We start from the raw sequence: 16,918 nt of genomic DNA, 5'->3' as shown, positions 1-16,918 counted from the left end.
CGCTGGCAACCAAGCACCACCTCTCCGCGCTACCCACTTCCAGGCTCCCCTCCAGCCGTAACCAGGGGCGGGGCTCTCGGGAGGGTGGAGTGGGAGGGGTCTAGATCCTTCCTCGCCCCGCCCCGTGAGGCCTGACACATGCGCCCAGAGGCTGTTGGTGGAACGAGGTGTAGATTGTGCGGTGACCCTGGCCCCTGACTTCCGGTTCCTAGGGATGCGCATCCGGGTCACGCTAACGCCGCGGTTTCCTCCATCCGCTTGGTTCTGCTGTGAGTCTGGACCAGTACCCATGTCCTGCTTTGGGGCCTCTGCAGCCTTAGAGTGAGTCTCCGCCGAGACAGGGTCTGAATGCGGCCGGTCGAATGCAGCCTGTAGGGACACGGGTCAAAAGTTCTGTCTTGGTCCCTGTGGGTGGGCGTTCGCTTTGCCTGTCCCTTGTCCCTGCAGGGCTTCCCTCACTTCAGCCCTTTCCCTCGCTGGCCTCGCCTCATTCACCTCGCCTTAGCCTTGCCGGTCCCCGCGCACCTCTCGCCTGGCTGCCTCCCCATCTTCATCCGCCGGTTACAAGCCCGGGTTTCTTGCCTTTTGCCTCAGCGCTTCCCTCACCACTGCCTCTCGCTTTCGCCTGGCTCTCCTGTTAGCACCTCCCTGGTATCTCGCCGTTCTTTCCCGAAGCAGGACGGCCCACCTGCTCATTGTGCTTCCCCTCCTCCACTGCGAAACTGAGCCTGTCTTTCTGGGGTCCTAGGTCCCGTCCCCCTACTTCCATCAATTTCGACCCCTATATCTTCCTGGGACTAGTAGGTGACATTTGTGCTTCGCCTGGGGTTCTCCCGCCTTTTCTTACCTAGAGGAGGGCTTAGCGAAAGTCCCAGTCTGGGCCGATTTATCCATCCTGGGGGAAGTTTTGCCTTGAGCCGTTGTGTTAGAGTCAACTCTGGTAGCTTCCGTAGTTAGGGAACAACAAAGGCTTTCCCAGTTCTTTGCTGGAGCACAGTTCGGGGGACTCTCCCTGGAGAGGACTAACAGGTGGCAGGCACACGAAACTGCTAGAGATGGGGCGTGTGTGGTCTTGTTAACTGACAGGCCATGAGGACGTCCTGTCATTTTTGTGTTCTCTCTCCCTTGAGAATGGATGTGCACGGCTGAGGTAAAAGTGCAGATATTCTTGGCACGATCACCTTTGTTTTCTGCATAGGCTTTACTTACAGGACAGTTGCTATGACAGAGGACAGAGTTTCTTGGGAGATTTTTAGCCCCAGATTTGTAAGCTTTTTGCCAAAAATTTTATTATTACTGAAATTTTGTTTCCTGCTAAAGAATGCACTGTTAGTAATTTCAAAAGTACATTTTCTTTGCTTGAACTCAGTGTGCATATGTATCTTTATCCTTAAGTCTCATCAATTGTTTCTTTGTTTTTCCTCTATTGACAAGTTTTCTATTTTTCTTCCCATTTCTTCATAAGCCAGACATTATACTACATTATGTCTTCGACTATTAGTCTTTTACTTTTCTTTATTGTTTTCACTTTACTCTTTTTTTTTTTTTTTAAGATTTATTTATTTGAGTGGTGGGGGGAGAAGAAGTAGGAAGGGCAGGGGGAAGGAGAGAATCTCAGGCAGACTCCCTGCTGAGATTGGAGTCTTGCTTAATGGATTTCATGACTGAGATCAGACCTGAGCCAAACCAGGAGACACTTAACTGACGAGTCTTAAAACCATCTTTTTCGGGGTGCCTGGGTGGCTCAGTGGGTTAAAACGCTGCCTTCGGCTCAGGTCATGATCTCAGGGTCCTGGGATCGAGTCCCACATAGGGCTTTCTGCTCAGCAGGGAGCCTGCTTCCCTCTCTCTCTCTCTCTGCCAGCCTCTCTGCTTACCTGTGATCTCTCTCTCTGTCAAATAAATAAATAAAATATTAAAAAAAAAAACATCTTTTTCTCATTTAAGACTTAGGTTTCTCTTAAATTTCTTAAATTTCTGTGATGGCTCTTAGTCACCTCTAAGATGAAGAGATTGGATTTCATAGTGATTTGTGTCCCATTTCTCAAATTTTGTGATCTGAGGTGTATTTTGAGACACAGGTTTGGATAATTTTTATTTTTTTTTCTGATGTTTTTAGTGGTGTCCAGCATTTGATTGCAAATGTTTTTCTGTAAGCAGCTTCTGGAATATAAATTGTGCTCTGAAATTTAGTACTTAAGTGAACAGAATAAATATAACTTTTAGTGTCTGCTTCACTTTTGACTGGTGAGTTATAGAAAAATTTCTCTCATTATATGATACATATACATATGCAAGCATAGCATAGACCTTGACTCATTCCAGAATTGAGCTGCTCCCTTCAGCTATTTTTAGCATAGGACTTTGGAGTGTGGCCATATTCGTCCTACAGGCCACAGAGAAGGACCCTTCTGTTTGGCTTTCAGGCCTTATCTAACTGCTGAGGGAAGATCTTTTGAAAGCTCCTTACCCATACCTCTTCCCCAGCACCTATACTGGAAACTCTAGCTTCTGTTCATCGTGGCCTCATCATTTGGCATCCTTAAAAACTAATCCCAGTGAGAGTGAGTATGGGCTGGCTCTCTATGTTTCCTCACCTCCAGGTTTGTAGACTTTTTTTTTTAGCCAGGGGAATTCCATAGATAGACTTATATTTGGATTGATGCAAGGCCCTTTTTCAACCTTTTTTCATTTCTGAACTTTTTATTTCTTGGGCATGTCTAAGTCTAAACTTAGATGGATTTCTCAGTTTACAGCTGGAGGGAACCATAGAGCTCAAACTTACTCCTTCATTTTACAAATAAGGAAATCAAGATTTTAGGAATTGGTGATTTTTCCAAGGTCAGGTTTTACAAATAAAGAAGTTTTGTGCATGCACTCAGAAGTCGGTTTTAGTTCCCTTAAAGTTGTAGGTCAGAGAGCACAATATAGTATTTAATGGTTCATTTCAATACATTTGTGTCACAGGAATGAGTTTTAGGATAAGAAGTTTATGACAGATTTTAAAATTGAAGGCTCAGGAGTACCTGGGTGGCTCAGTGGGTTAAGCCTCTGCCTTCGGCTCAGGTCATGATCTCAGGTTCCTGGGATCGAGCCCCACATCAAGCTCTCTGCACAGCAGCTTCCCCCTCTCTCTCTGCCTTCTTCTCTGCCTACTTGTGAGCTCTCTCTTTAAAAAAAAAAAAAAAAAAATTGAAGGCTGAAGTTATTTTGCCTTCAAAGATGGTCTTTTTTTTTTTTTTTTTAAAGATTTTATTTATTTATTTGACAGAGAGAAATCACAAATAGACGGAGAGGCAGGCAGAGAGAGAAGGAAGCAGGCTCCCCGCCGAGCAGAGAGCCCGATGCGGGACTCGATCCCAGGACCCTGAGATCATGACCTGAGCTGAAGGCAGCGGCTTAACCCATTGAGCCACCCAGGCACCCCCAAAGATGGTCTTGAAAAAAGTTGTGTTGAGCAGACGTAGAAGTTGAGAAGTCTTAGGGAGTCTCTCTCTTTCTTCCAAAATCACTTTAGCTTATTATGATATAAATGCTGCATAAAAGCCTTTACATGGAATGTACATCCTATGGTCTTATTGGAGCAATTGTGTTTGCGTTCCTGGTCTTCCTACCCAATACTAACAGACCTTCTAGTTACTGAAAAGCCTGCATGTCTTATCTAACATCCAAACAAACAAATAAACGAAAATATCACTAAAGAGAGCTTGGAGTATGTTTGTAATGCTCAGGAGAGGAATCGTTGTCAGTTTTCTATAAAAATTTCTCTTTTAGTTTAGCAGTCTTAGCTTGTACGCCTGAGAGCTCAATTTAAAATAACTTTCTGCATATTAGCTTATGCCTACAAGGTTGAGAGAGGGAAGCAGGCTCTTCGCTGAGCAGAGAGCCTGATGTGGGACTCGATCCCAGGACCCTGAGATCATGACCTGAGCTGAAGGCAGCGGCTTAACCCACTGAGCCACCCAGGCGCCCAGGTTTTCTGTTTTTATTTGGCTTACTTATTTTTGAATGTTCTTCTTCTTCTTCTTCTTTTTTTTTTTTCATTTTACTTGCTACTGTGCTTTTCTTACATGGTTAATTTTTATTCTTGAACCCTGGGATATATTTTAAGGAAATGTAGCTTTAAAAATTTGAGAAACAAAAATATATGTTTATAAAAAATAAAAAATTAAAAAAAAATTTGAGAAACAAAGTACCCCTCTTCCATGTTCTTACCAGTTGTACCTTGCAGCGTGATGGTTTCTGTGATCTGCCTGAGCCACTTCATAACTTCATTCTTTTTGTTTTGCTTTCAGATAAAAGGCTGGTAGAACTTTTTTGATAGTTTGTCTAAAAGACTTTGTGTTCTGCATATAGCGGCAGGGTATTTTAACTGAAAATTATTTTAAATGGAGGAAGAATAGTTCAAAATAGTTAACATAGACTAGTTTAATAATAGAAATAATTCAAAGTATATTTAAGAATATTAGGAATAATTTATTTTTCTTATACATTCATTTGCATCAAGGAGTTAATTTGGAATAAAGTTGAAAATAGGTGGAATTTCCTTCGCTAATTAACGTAGAAATGCAGGTGCATTTTCTTATACAGAATATATGGCTTAAGCTGTGAATATGTTTTATTGACAGAGAACATAGTGAATAATGGATTGGCAACCACATCATCATCTCAATATTTTTATTTGGTCCCATCAACCTAAATTTTAGGGTATCTAATTATTAAATGTAAAAATAATGAGAGTATTTTATTTGTTATTTCTAGTATATTCAAAAACAGTTATTAGAAATATGGGCTTCATAAAATTTATCTTTACTATTTTCTCCTTTTAAATAATGCAGTAGTGTTTTTCTTTTTCTTTTTCTTTTTTTTTAAAGTAATCTCTACACCCAACATGGGCCTGGAACTTACGACCCCGAGATCAAGAGTCATATACTCTACCAACTAAGCCAGCCTGGCATCCCTGTATTAGTATTTTAAATTAGAAAATGAAAAGTGTAAATAGTGCTAGCCTTTCAACATCCATTGAAATCATAAAATTAGATTAAAAACTCTTAACAGGGGGCGCCTGGGTGGTTCAGTGGGTTAAGCCTCTGCTTTCAGCACGGGTCGTGATCTCAGGGTCCTGGGATTGAGCCCCACGTCGGGCTCTCTGTTCGGCGGGGAGCTTGCTTCTCCCTCTCTTTCTGCCTACTTGTGATCTCTCTCTCTGTCAAGTAAATAAAATCTTAAAAAAAAAAAAAAACAAAAAAAACTCTTAACAGAGTAGGAATAGAGGGAACATACCTCAACATAATAAAGACCATATATGACAAACGCATCACATAATCAACAGTGAAATAGTGAAAGCCTTTTTTTCTAAAATCAGGAACAACGCAAGTATGCCCACTCTCGCTGTATTTATTCAACATAGTATTGGAAGTCCTAGCCACAGCAGTTAGGCAGAAAAAGAAAAAAGAAATGTATCCAAATTGCTAAGAATAAGTTAAACTGTTACTATTTGCAGGTGACCTAATTCTGCATGTAGAAAACTTCAGAGTTTCCATAGACAACTATTAGAATTAATGAATTAAGTAAATTTGCAAAATAAAATAACAGTATACAAAAATCTGCTGCATTTCTACACAATAATGACGAACTATTAGAAAGAGAAAACAGGGGCACCTGGGTGGCTCAGTTGTTAAGCGCCTGCCTTCAGCTCAGGTGGTGATCCCAGGGTCCTGGGATTGAGCTCCGCATCAGGATCCCTGCTTGGTGGGAAGCCTGCTTCTCTCTCTCCCACTACCCCCTGCTTGTGTTCCCTCTCTCGATGTATCTCTCCATCAAATAAATAAATCTTTTAAAAGAGAGAGAGAGAGGGAGAGGGAAAACAATCCCATTTACAGTGGCATCAAAAAGAGTAAAATGGGGGGGCGCCTGGGTGGCTCAGTGGGTTGAAGCCTCTATCTACCCTTGGCTCGGGTCATGATCCCGGGGTCCTGGGATCAAGTCCCACATCAGCCCTGCGTCTGACTCTCTGTTTGGTGGGGAGTCTACTTCCCCCACCCCTCTCTCCCTGCTTGTCTCTCTGCCTACTTGTGATCTCTGTCAAATAAATAAATAAATAAATAAAATCTTTTTTTTTTTTAAAAAGAGTAAAATGTCTAGGAATAAAATCAAGGAAGTGAAAGATCTGTGCACAGAAAACTCTTAAGAATTTAAAAATTGAAGATGATGCAAATAAATAGAAAGATAGTTCATGCTCATGTATTGGAAGAACTAATATTATTACAATGTCCATACCATCTGAAGCAATCTATAGGATCAGTGCACTTTCTTTCTAAATTCCAATGACATTTTTCATAGTACTGAAATAAGGAACTCTAACATTTGGGTGGAAAATTAAAAAAAAAAAGAAAAATTAAAAAAATAGCGTTGACTTACTCTAAGTTAACAGATCCCCACTAGGCAGGCAGTCAGTGCTTAATGTCTTAAAGATCTTACTACAGATTGTGTTGGATACACTTTAACTTATTAGCTTGGTTAATATTTGCACTAGTTAGATTTGCTTTTATTTGCCTTAGAAAATAGTTAGCAGTAATCTTTCTGACACATGTCTTTTAGCAAATTTATTTTGGGTGCCTACTATGTATCGTTTTAATAATATATATATAGGTTGTTCATGTGAACTAGGTAATATTAAGGTTGACATATATACTTAAATCCTAAATTTGATTTTCCTTGTACATATTTGAATTAAACTATAAGATTTAATATAATGTATATTATGGGGGGTAGCCAGAAAAAGCAGCAGCAGCAGCAGGGGGTAGAAAACATAATTAGAATTAAAATAAACCTTAGTCCTGAGAAAGTGTCACTTCTTACTTCTTACTGGTGACAATGTAGATGATTTTTTAAGCTAGATTTTATGTTTTTCTGTTTTGAAAATACTTTGGTTTTTCATCATTAATTGAGTTTAAGGTTCTTGTGTTAATTTGCATCACAGTTTAATATAAAATCCTATTCTTTATAGGTACAATTAAATAAATTTCATTTGGGAAACTTCACAACTGAGCTGTAAAAATGTAGTGGTAAAACAGTAAACATTAAAGTAGCTTTACATAGCTCTGACTATGTGTCAGGAACTATTCCAAGTGGTTTACATATATTAACTCTTTAATCTTTACAGCCCTGTTAAGTACTGTTCTTATCTCCACTTTACAATAGAGGAAGCCAGGGCAGAGAAGTTACATAACTTGCCCAAAGTAACAAAGCTAATTAGCCAGAGAGCTGGATTTGAGTTTAGTCTCTCTGGCTTCAGAGTTCATGACCTTTTTGTACAGAGTTCTACTAGTTTAGTGATTTCTTCCTTTGTAGGTTAAGGTTACCTTAGGGGTTTTACGTGGTCTTTTTATCAATGCTGGCTTAAGGCATATTGCAAACCCTGTATTTCCTATGTTTCTTAGGAGGCAAAAATCATGTATTAAGAAAGGAAAACAGGACCAGATCTTTCCCTCCTAAAAAAAATTATCTTGTTGGGGCACCTAGGTGGCTCAGTCAGTTAAGAGTCTACCTTTGGTTTGGGTCATGATCCCAGGGTCCTAGGATTGACCCCACATTGGGTTCCTGGCTCAGCAGGGAGTCTGCTTTTCCCTCTCCCTCTGCCATTCCCCCTGCTTGTGCTCTGTCAAATAAATAAAATCTTAAAGAAAAAAAAATTATCTTATGGAAGTTGGTTACTTTTGAGTTTTAAAGAGAAAAGGTAATACATTTAATACAATACATTCTATATTATTAACATGTCTTACCTCTAGATCTTAATATTTTTCCTTTCTTTGATCTGCAAAATATTAAGCAAATTTATGTAATAGTCTCAAGCTCTGAAATCTTAGTGTCCCCAGTATGAATTTAACAACTCTGAAATATGAAGCAAAACTAAAACTGAAATTTCTCACTTAGATATATCTCATTTTCAAATTTGGAAATTTGTGCAAAATTAAGTGTTTTTAGTTTTACTTAGAAAAGAGGAGAACTTTTGCAAATTAATTCCTTTGTAAATTGAAAAATGCAAATAGTAATTTAGAACATTATTAATCATATTAATATTATTCTTTTGTTCTTTTGTTTTTCCCAAATATAAAAATTCTTGTGTGTCCTTAGGGAAGGGGATGATTTTACATCAGTTCAGGTGGTAGTTTAATGTAAGAGTCTGGGACTGAGATATGCGAAGTGATTCTTCTGAGTATTTTAAAAACAATTGAGAATCATGAGATCTGGTTAACAGGAAAAAACTACAGTATTCTTTCTGGTAAGAAGAGACACTTGTTTAGGGATACTGCTTATTTTATTTCTTACATATTCCCATTTATTTATTCAGACATTAAATAAGTACACCATTTTTCATAGTCTTGATTTTTTTCATTTTGGTGGGGAAAATACTGTTATGGAGCTAAAAAGTCTAAGCTTTGTTGTGCTGATTTACTTATTTGTATTTAGAATGTTTTTTACTTTGGTTTAAATGTTTAATTTTTATTTCAAAAACAACTCTTTTTTTTGTATGTGGGTTTGATAATCAGTTTATCTAATAAAATTTCAATAGTTTTTTTCTTTCACCTGAAATTTAAAAATGTAGCAATTACTGGATTTAGGAAAATTGTTTATTGCTATCAGCACTGTTACTATGGGAATAAATTAGAATGATTAGCTCTAAAGTGGAATTGAACTTTATTCTTTAGTTTCCATAGTAGTTGAAAAAGATTTAGGTCAGATTCACCTGTTGTTCCTCCTTTTTTCAAAATAAGAGGGAATTTTAATTTAGCACAATGATGTTAATATTTTCCCACTAGATACGATAGTTTCTCTTTTTATTGATGGCATAATCCAAAATAATGTGTATATGATTTGGTTTTTAGAAAATTTCAGAATTTAGAGAACACTGTAGGATAAAAAATAGTATATACATGACTTAGGAAAAAAGTGCCCTGGAAATCAGTGTGTTATTAATTCACTGAATTTTTCAAATTCGCTTTTACTTTTTACCAAATCTTTGTTGTCGATTCAGAATCCATGATTAGATAACAAGACCATGAACTCTGAATAAGAGTTCTTGACAGTGAGAATGAGAGCTTTTGCAAAGAAAAGAAGCCGGCTCTAGTATTCACGTGGCATTTAATAGCTAGATGAACTGAAAATCTTTGTTTTGTCTCATTTCTGTGTATCTCCTGTTAGTATTTATTTATTTAGTTTCGATACCTCACATTCTGTGAAATTGTTGTCTATTTGGAATAACTCTGTTAAACTATTAATTCTTACGCAGACGGTTTCCTTTTCCTTTTTTGTTCTTTTTCAGAGGGTTGCTTTGAAAAAACTGTAATTTAGAGAACCACCAAGACTCAATGTTATTTCCTGTGTAGTTTGAAGTGGATATTTTCCTCCTTTTCTCTGGCCAGTATTTTATATTCTGTTAAAGTGGCTTTCAAATTTTTTAAATCATGATCCACTATAAGATGCAGTTTTTCATTGTTACTGAGTCTGTATACACATATGTACATTATCCAGTACTTGTACATATTAATGTTTAAAAGTGAAGTAGGAGTTTTGTGAAACAGTATTATCCTTACACTACTGGTAATGAATTGTAATTTTTTTTTCTATTTTGTTTTATTGTATTTCATTCAAAACTCGTGGTCTCCACTAAGTTAGTAAGATAATATATTAATGCGTTTGGGAAGTTTGGAAAATTCTAATGACTGCTAGATTTTTTCCAATATCGTCTTTTTTGTAATTGAAATGTTTGGGTTTGTTATTTTCTTTCTCTGAAATGTATCTTGATTCTTTCAAGCTTTTGATCTAAGTAACTATGCAGAACAGTTGGGAGAGGGAGACCCTATTGCCCTGATTGTCATTGCTGTCATCTGTGTTTTACTTTGTCTAGGCAGTTAGTTTTAGAACTACAGTAATACGGAATCAGGAGCTTGAAAACGCTTGGTCACATGCAGCGCTTCTATCATTGGAATCCTTTGCTAGATTCCAAATAATAGTCAAAGTTTAAGTTGATGAATTTGCTTTTCACCAACTGCTCCTGCTCTTGGCAACTAGTCAAAAGGTTACAAAGCTGCTTTATTCTGCTTTCTTCTGGCTCCAGTCCAGTCTTTGTAAGCCAAAAAAGAGAACTGAGGAGTGTAGAAGTTTGCATCTGTGTGTAGATGATCAGGTGAAAGTGATGTGGCTGAAGAGTGGACTGTGTGTATGTTTTATATATTGTCCGGACTCCTTTCCTGTAATCGCAAAGGGGAAAAGATAGTAGAGGTCCCAGCAGTTCCTAGCATTATCGTAGCCATTAGAGTGAGGCAGCGTCAGCAGCACACCCTACTGTTGATCACCACCACCTCCTCACGCTTTCTGTTCCAGGCACTGTTTAAAGCACTTTTTTTTTTTTTCACCTGGGGCGCCTGGGTAGCGCAGGCAGGTAAGCATCCAGCTTCTGGTTTCAGCTCAGGTTGTAATCATGAGATGGAGCCCTGTGTGGGGCTCCACACGCAGTAAGGGGTCTGCTGGAGATTCTCTCTCCCTTTCCCTCGGCCCCTTCTGCTCATGCACTTTCTCTCCCTCTCTCTCTCTCAACATAAATAAAGAAATCTTAAAAAAATAATAAAGCACTTCACTTTATTCACTCATTCACTTGAGAAGCCTGGGAGAATGAGAATGAGAGGATAAAGAAGAAAACTTGCCTCAGTATTTTTATCTGGCTTGTGAATTCTGGCTACTTGCGAGTGTGGCATGGCATCGCGTGCATTTTTAGCTTGGTCAGCTTTCTGAAGTCATCAGTGCTGCCTGTGATGTTCCGTATTGAATGGCACATAACTGTGGTTTGAGACCTATGGCTTTGAGGCTAGGCTGTCTGGGCTTGAATTCCAGGTTGGTGACTTACTAGGTCAATAACCCTGGGCAAGTCCCTCTCTGTACTTTAGTTTTCCCATCTGTAAAATGGTGATAATAATAACTAGTACCTATCAAAGACTTACTGAGTGGATTAAATGAGTTATACACGTAAAGTACTTAGGACATTGAGGCATAAAAAACATTCCATAAATGTTAGCTATTAATAACTCAAAATGCACAGTTGGATCTCCTGAAAGTATTTGTGACCATGATGAGTTCTGTGTATTTGCTAACAGGATGTGATTGACATTCAATGTTTTATTGTCCTGGAGCTTAAAAACAGCTTTCCTTGCAAAGGACTTACAGGGAAAGCTCTCTTGTAGGATATTTGTACTCAAAGCCAAATGAAAAGGGCAAAACTACAGGTCCAATTTATTTAATTTCTTATAGGAATCTCTTGTTACTTGGATCTTATCCTTAATAATTTTAATATTTTTCCCTTTGAAAAACTAAAGACAGCTAGTTGCTGAATTGACTTTCACTCAAGACCAGATTTCTTTCCTGAATTTATCTTGTGTCTAAAATATTTATTTTATTTTTCTTTAACAAATCGCTATATGATGCTTACTCTGGTGCTAGGCACTATCCTGAGAGCTTCACAAATATTAGCTCATTTAAATCTTTTGACAAAGACACTTGTTATTCCCATTTTATGGATGAAGTATGGATGGATGGATGAAGTAATTGAGGCACAGGAAAGTTAAATAACTAAACTCCCACACCTTTCATCAGTGTAGAGCTGGGATTTGGACCTGAGTAGTCTGGCTCCAGAGCTAATGCTTCAGGCTTGCCAAACCTGTCTCTTACAGAGGTAAATTATGTTGAAAAGAGTAAAATAAAAGAACAAGTGTTCAAACTTCACTATTATTGTGAAACTAATATGACACTGTATGTTAACTACATTGGAATTAAATTTTTAAAAATATGGGAAAAAATCACTGTTCCTCATTCTGCTAAAATGACAGCACTGAATTTTTGGGTGATGAATTCTCAAAGGAGTAAATAAGTTTGGAGAAATAAAACAATAATGAAAGAACTGAACCTAGATTTTATAGTTCTGACAGCTAAAGACATGCATTTCAAAAGACTTAGTTCTGTTAATATAGTGTAAGATAAATTTTCTGTGAATAATGGAGAGCTGATGTATAAATGTGTTATATGTAGCTTTATAAAGTGTGATGTAAAGTTTTGACTTTTGAATGAGGAAGAGGTAGGGTACAAGTTTTTCAGTATAACTGGAAACAGCGCATTTGTAGGATATTCATGTTGGAATAAACCATGTATCAGGCCATAGTACCTACAGAAAAAATTATGATTCTCTTAGAAATGTTAACTTCACAGATTAAAGGAGGATAAAGATAAAATTTTGGAGGTTTTGAGTTCCTTGGAGTCTGGATTGCTACACATTAAATTCTTGAGCTTGTGACTGACAAGTTACTAAAACCAAGGAGAACTGGAAAGAACATAGAACTATAGGATTATTGTTAAGCTCACTTTGACAGATACAATTCAGGTTAACTCATTTCTTCTCTATACTTTTTACTGTGCTTTGGAATTTTTCTTATAGAACAGATCTCCTTATTTTATCAGAAGCTTGTGGGGATAATTTTTCATAATTTTTATTAAAGATTGTCTTATAAACAACTTCAAAGGATGATTTTCCAAGAAATAATACTAGAAATTTTAAGAACAGTTTTTCTTAGAGAATCTATTCCTGATCAAGTATTTTTCCTATTAAGAATTTAGTACAGGGGTGCCTGGGTAGCTCAGTGGGTTGAAGCCTCTACCTTCAGCTCAGATCACGATCCCAGGGTCCTGGGATCAAGCCCCACATTGGGCTCTCTGCTCAGCAGGGAGCGTGTTTCCCTTCCTCTCTCTCTGCCTGCCTCTCTGCCTACTTGTGATCTCTGTCAAATAAATAAATAAAATCTTAAAAAAAAAAAAAGAATTTAGTACAGCCTAGGGGCCCCTACGTGGCTCATTTGGTTAAGCAACTATCTTCAGCTCAGTTCATGATCTGGAGTCCTGGAATCTAGTTCTGCCTGCATCAGGCTCTCTGCTCAGCAGAGAGTCTGCTTCTCCCTCTGACCATCGCCTTCTTGTGCTCGCTCTCTCATTCTCTGTCTCTCAAATAAATAAATAAAATCTCAAAAAAAAAAAAAGAATTTAGTACACTCTAAATGTATTTTTTTAAATAAAGATTTTGTTTATTTGACAGATAAAGATCACAAGTATGCAGAGAGGCAGGCAGAGAGAGAGGGGGAAGCAGGCTCCCTGCTGAGCAGAAAGCCCGACGTGGGGCTCGATCCCAGGACCCTGGGATCACGACCTGAGCTGAAGGCAGAGGCTTTAACCCACTGAGCCACCCAGGCGCCCCTCTAAATGTATTTTTTTTTTTAAGATTTTATTTATTCATTTGACAGAGAGAGATCACAAGTAAGCAGAGAGGCAGGCAGAGAGAGAGGAAGGGAAGCAGGCTCCCTGCTGTGCAGAGAGCCCGATTCGGGACTGGATCCCAGGACCCTGAGATCACGACGGGAGCCGAAGGCAGCGGCTCAACCCACTGAGCCACCCAGGCGCCCTCTAATTGTATTTTTTAAAAATTTTTCTCAGTAAGTTCTGAGTGTTCTGTTATTATAAAGTTACTATAAATATTCCTACAGCTGACAATACCATAATATGTTGGTCAGTCATATCTCCCAAATAAAGTAACCAGAAGAATTCACCAGCTTTACCACAGTCAGTTGGCTGGGCTGTTTATTTATGGAAGGAGTTCACCAGCATGGTGATGGCTTTTGTCTATCCACAGACAGTTCTGTGGATACACAATTACACAGAAGGTGTAGTTGGTTAAAATTCCCCCCCACTCCCCCCAGAAATGTGAGTTGTGCTGATGCCTGAATTGTGGAACTAAAAGGCTTTCTTAGGGTGCCTTGAAATACAGTCTGAAGGTAGATCAGCTGAGTATAGGTCTGCTGGATTTTTGTGTCTACTTCAGCAGGACACTTGAGCTCACAGGACTCTGATTAATATGTTAGGTTTGTTAGAAGTTTTTTGAAAGGTAATATATCGAGAAAAGTTACCATCAGTTGATGAGATTGGTGAATTTCTAAAAGATAAGAAACAATAAGATTGAATCAGTAGAGACTAGGAGAAGAAGTCACAACTGAAGGTATATGTAGAAGTTTCAGAATTGGGGACGCCGAGGTGGCTTAGTGGGTTAAAGCCCCTGCATTCAGCTCTGGTCATGATCCCAGGGTCCTGGGATGGAGCCCCACATCGGGCTCTCTGCTCAGCAGGGAGCCTTCTTCCCTCTCTCTCTGCCTACTTGTGATCTCTGTCGAAAAAATAAATAAAATCTTTGAAATAAAAAAAGAAGTTTTAGAAATGTATCAGACTCCACGTAGACAATTATGAAGAAATGAAGGGTGCCTGGAGTATAGTGATTTTGAGCATTCGGTGTTTGTCCCCTGGATAAAGGCTGGGAAAGTGCTTTCCAGACACATTGAACAGTCTGCTTGTGGAGGGCATGTATTTCCATGGTCTGTTCTCCCCATGGTGTTTAGTGTATATTAATTAGATTATGTCATTCCTTTGTTTGAAACACCCATTGCCTTCCCAAACTCCGTATCACGTGTTACAAGGCTGTGTGTGATCTTGCCCTTGCCTGCTTCTTGGTCTTTGTTTTCAGCTACTCATTCACTTGCTAACAGTGGCCTTTTTGCTATTTCTCAAACATGCCAAGATGTTATCATTTCAGTTTCTTTTTTCTTCTTTTTTTAAAAATTTTATATATTTGTCAGAGAACGCATGTGCGAGTGCACAAGCAGGGGGACCCCCGGCAGGCAGAGGGAGAAGCAGGCTCCCTACTGAGCTAGGAGCCTGATGTAGAACTCAATCCCAGGACCCTGGGAACATGACCAGAGCTGAAGGCAGATGCTTAACTGACTGAACCACCCAGGTGCCCCTCCTTTCAGTTTCTTTTTACTTGTTTCCTTCTGAAACCTTTTCCTTTGCATCTTCTTACAACTTTCTCCTTTTCATTATTCAGATCTCTGCTGAAATATTATCACCTCAGAGAAGTTACCACCCTATCTGAAATAGCTCCCTTGTAGTCAGTCTCTATTCTTTGTGTTGTTTCCTGTGGTACTTACTACTTTGTGAAATTACATATTTGTTCATCTTTCTGTTAGAATATAAGTTCCTTGAGGCTGGGGCCTTCATGTTTATCCCTGAATTTCCAATATCTAAACTAATGCCGGGCACATAATAGACATCCAATAAATATTTTATAAATGAATGAGTGAATCTTGAGATTAGAGAAAGAAGCATGAGGAGCCTGAAGTCGCAGAGGAAGCGAAAAGCAAAATGAGTAGTTAACTCCAGTGTTTCTCCCCAGGATAAAATTTTGCTAGTTGCTCTGAAAGTGAGTCTTGGCATAAGAGGCCAGATATATCCCTAATAATTTGTGATGTTCAGAAGAGACAGGGATTCATATCTAGAAAGCAGGTTACCAGCAGACCAGGCCTAACTGTGTGTTTCTCCCCTCTTCATAATCAGTGGAAGTGAATATGTATAACTAGAACCTACTTAAAGCAACAGATGAACAAAGATTCTCATCCACTCTGAGAAAAAAAAAGTTGAGTTAAAACTCCCAACTACAAAAATGAACTCTAGGGGCACCTGGGTGGCTCATTTGGTTAAGCGTCTGCCTTTGGCTCAGGGCCCTGTCAGGCTCCCTGCTTAGTGGGGAGTCTGCTTCCCCCTTACTCTTCCTCTGTGCTCTCTCTCAAATGAATAAATAAACTCTTTTAAAAACAGTGAACTCTAACAATCTAGATTTAATCACTTGAGGAAAATTAATGCTATGAAAGAGAGGGATCAAATGTAACTGACACTAAAGTCAATAGTGAATAGTATAAGCCGAAGGAGATTTTAAAGATAAGCATTTTTAGTAATTTGAAGAAATAATGAAATAAATGTAAATGTTGAAATTTTAAAGAGAAATAGCAAAATAATAAGTATAAAGGTTGAGTTAAGGGGCGCCCGGGGGCTTAGTCAGTTAAGTGTTAACTCTTGTTAACTCTTGATTTCGGCTCAGGTCACAGTCCCTCGGGTCATGAGATTGAGCTCTGTGCCGGGCTTCATGCTGGGTGTGGAGCCAGTTTAAGATTCTCTCCTCAGCCCTCACCCCCATCCCACTGAGGCACGTTCTCTCTCTCTCAAAAAAAGAAGAAAAAAAAAGAGTGAAAGGAATTTCTCAGTTAAAAAGCAGTCAGCAATAATGACAGTAAGAACCTCTGAAAGTTTTCTCCTTCCTAAAAGCAGTGAGAACACTGGCAGACATAGAACCAACTCTTCCAGAACTCTGAAAATTAACCATAGGTTTACAGCAAACTGGGAACATTTATTCAAGAAAAATGGCCACATTTCAGGAAAACAGTGAACTTTGTAGCAGTTTAACTTAACCAAATGCCATCCTCCTCTCCAGTTCCACAGTAGCTTTGAAAACTAGTAGCCTCCAATCATGGTGAAAACTAGCAGCCTAGAAACCAACTGGAAGCTATGGAACAAGATTGGTTCTTCAAAGCCCCATTCTCAGAGAATTGTCAGTTGTATTTGACCTGTCATTTCTTGTTATTATTGACCTGTCTGGTAGTTCCTTACAAGACCTCATCTGCACACTTGAAGAATTCTCCCCTCCCCCGCCCCCAGGGTGTTCACTGAGAAAAATTTAGAGGCAATTATTGAACATCTCAGCTGACTGTGGTAGTGAATAACAGTTGGGGCAAACAGGCTAACCAAAAAAGCTTAAAAGGAAAAGCTGGGGAATAGATGTCCATAGGAGATCTGTAAAGCTTTGATGCGTTCCTGGGAATCTAGAATGCTGTTGCACAGATGTTGAGCAGTATGGATGTTTAGGAAGGACCTGAGAACGCACTAAATTCTCAATTCTGGTTCATCTGGAGGCTCTGTGCCTGCAGATACTAAGGCTAAGCCA

General features: G+C 38.8%; 1 protein-coding gene across 4 annotated transcripts in view; it reads left to right on the top strand.

Annotated features, from left to right (window-relative positions):
• The first annotated feature begins 221 nt into the window (after nt 1-221).
• Nucleotides 222-16,918, top strand: part of EYA3 (EYA transcriptional coactivator and phosphatase 3) — a 112,322-nt gene continuing 95,625 nt past the window's right edge. The window contains exon 1 of one of the 4 annotated variants that reach the window (XM_044237563.1): nt 222-321. The gene's annotated coding sequence lies outside the window, so the exon portion shown is untranslated. The remainder of the gene's footprint in view (nt 322-16,918) is intronic. The other 3 variants (XM_044237565.1, XM_044237564.1, XM_044237566.1) reach the window with 3 other exon arrangements.

The sequence above is a fragment of the Neovison vison genome, chromosome 2 (assembly GCF_020171115.1).
Source record: "Neovison vison isolate M4711 chromosome 2, ASM_NN_V1, whole genome shotgun sequence".
NCBI lineage: Eukaryota > Metazoa > Chordata > Mammalia > Carnivora > Mustelidae > Neogale > Neogale vison.
This window is presented reverse-complemented; position numbering and strand designations above follow the sequence as displayed.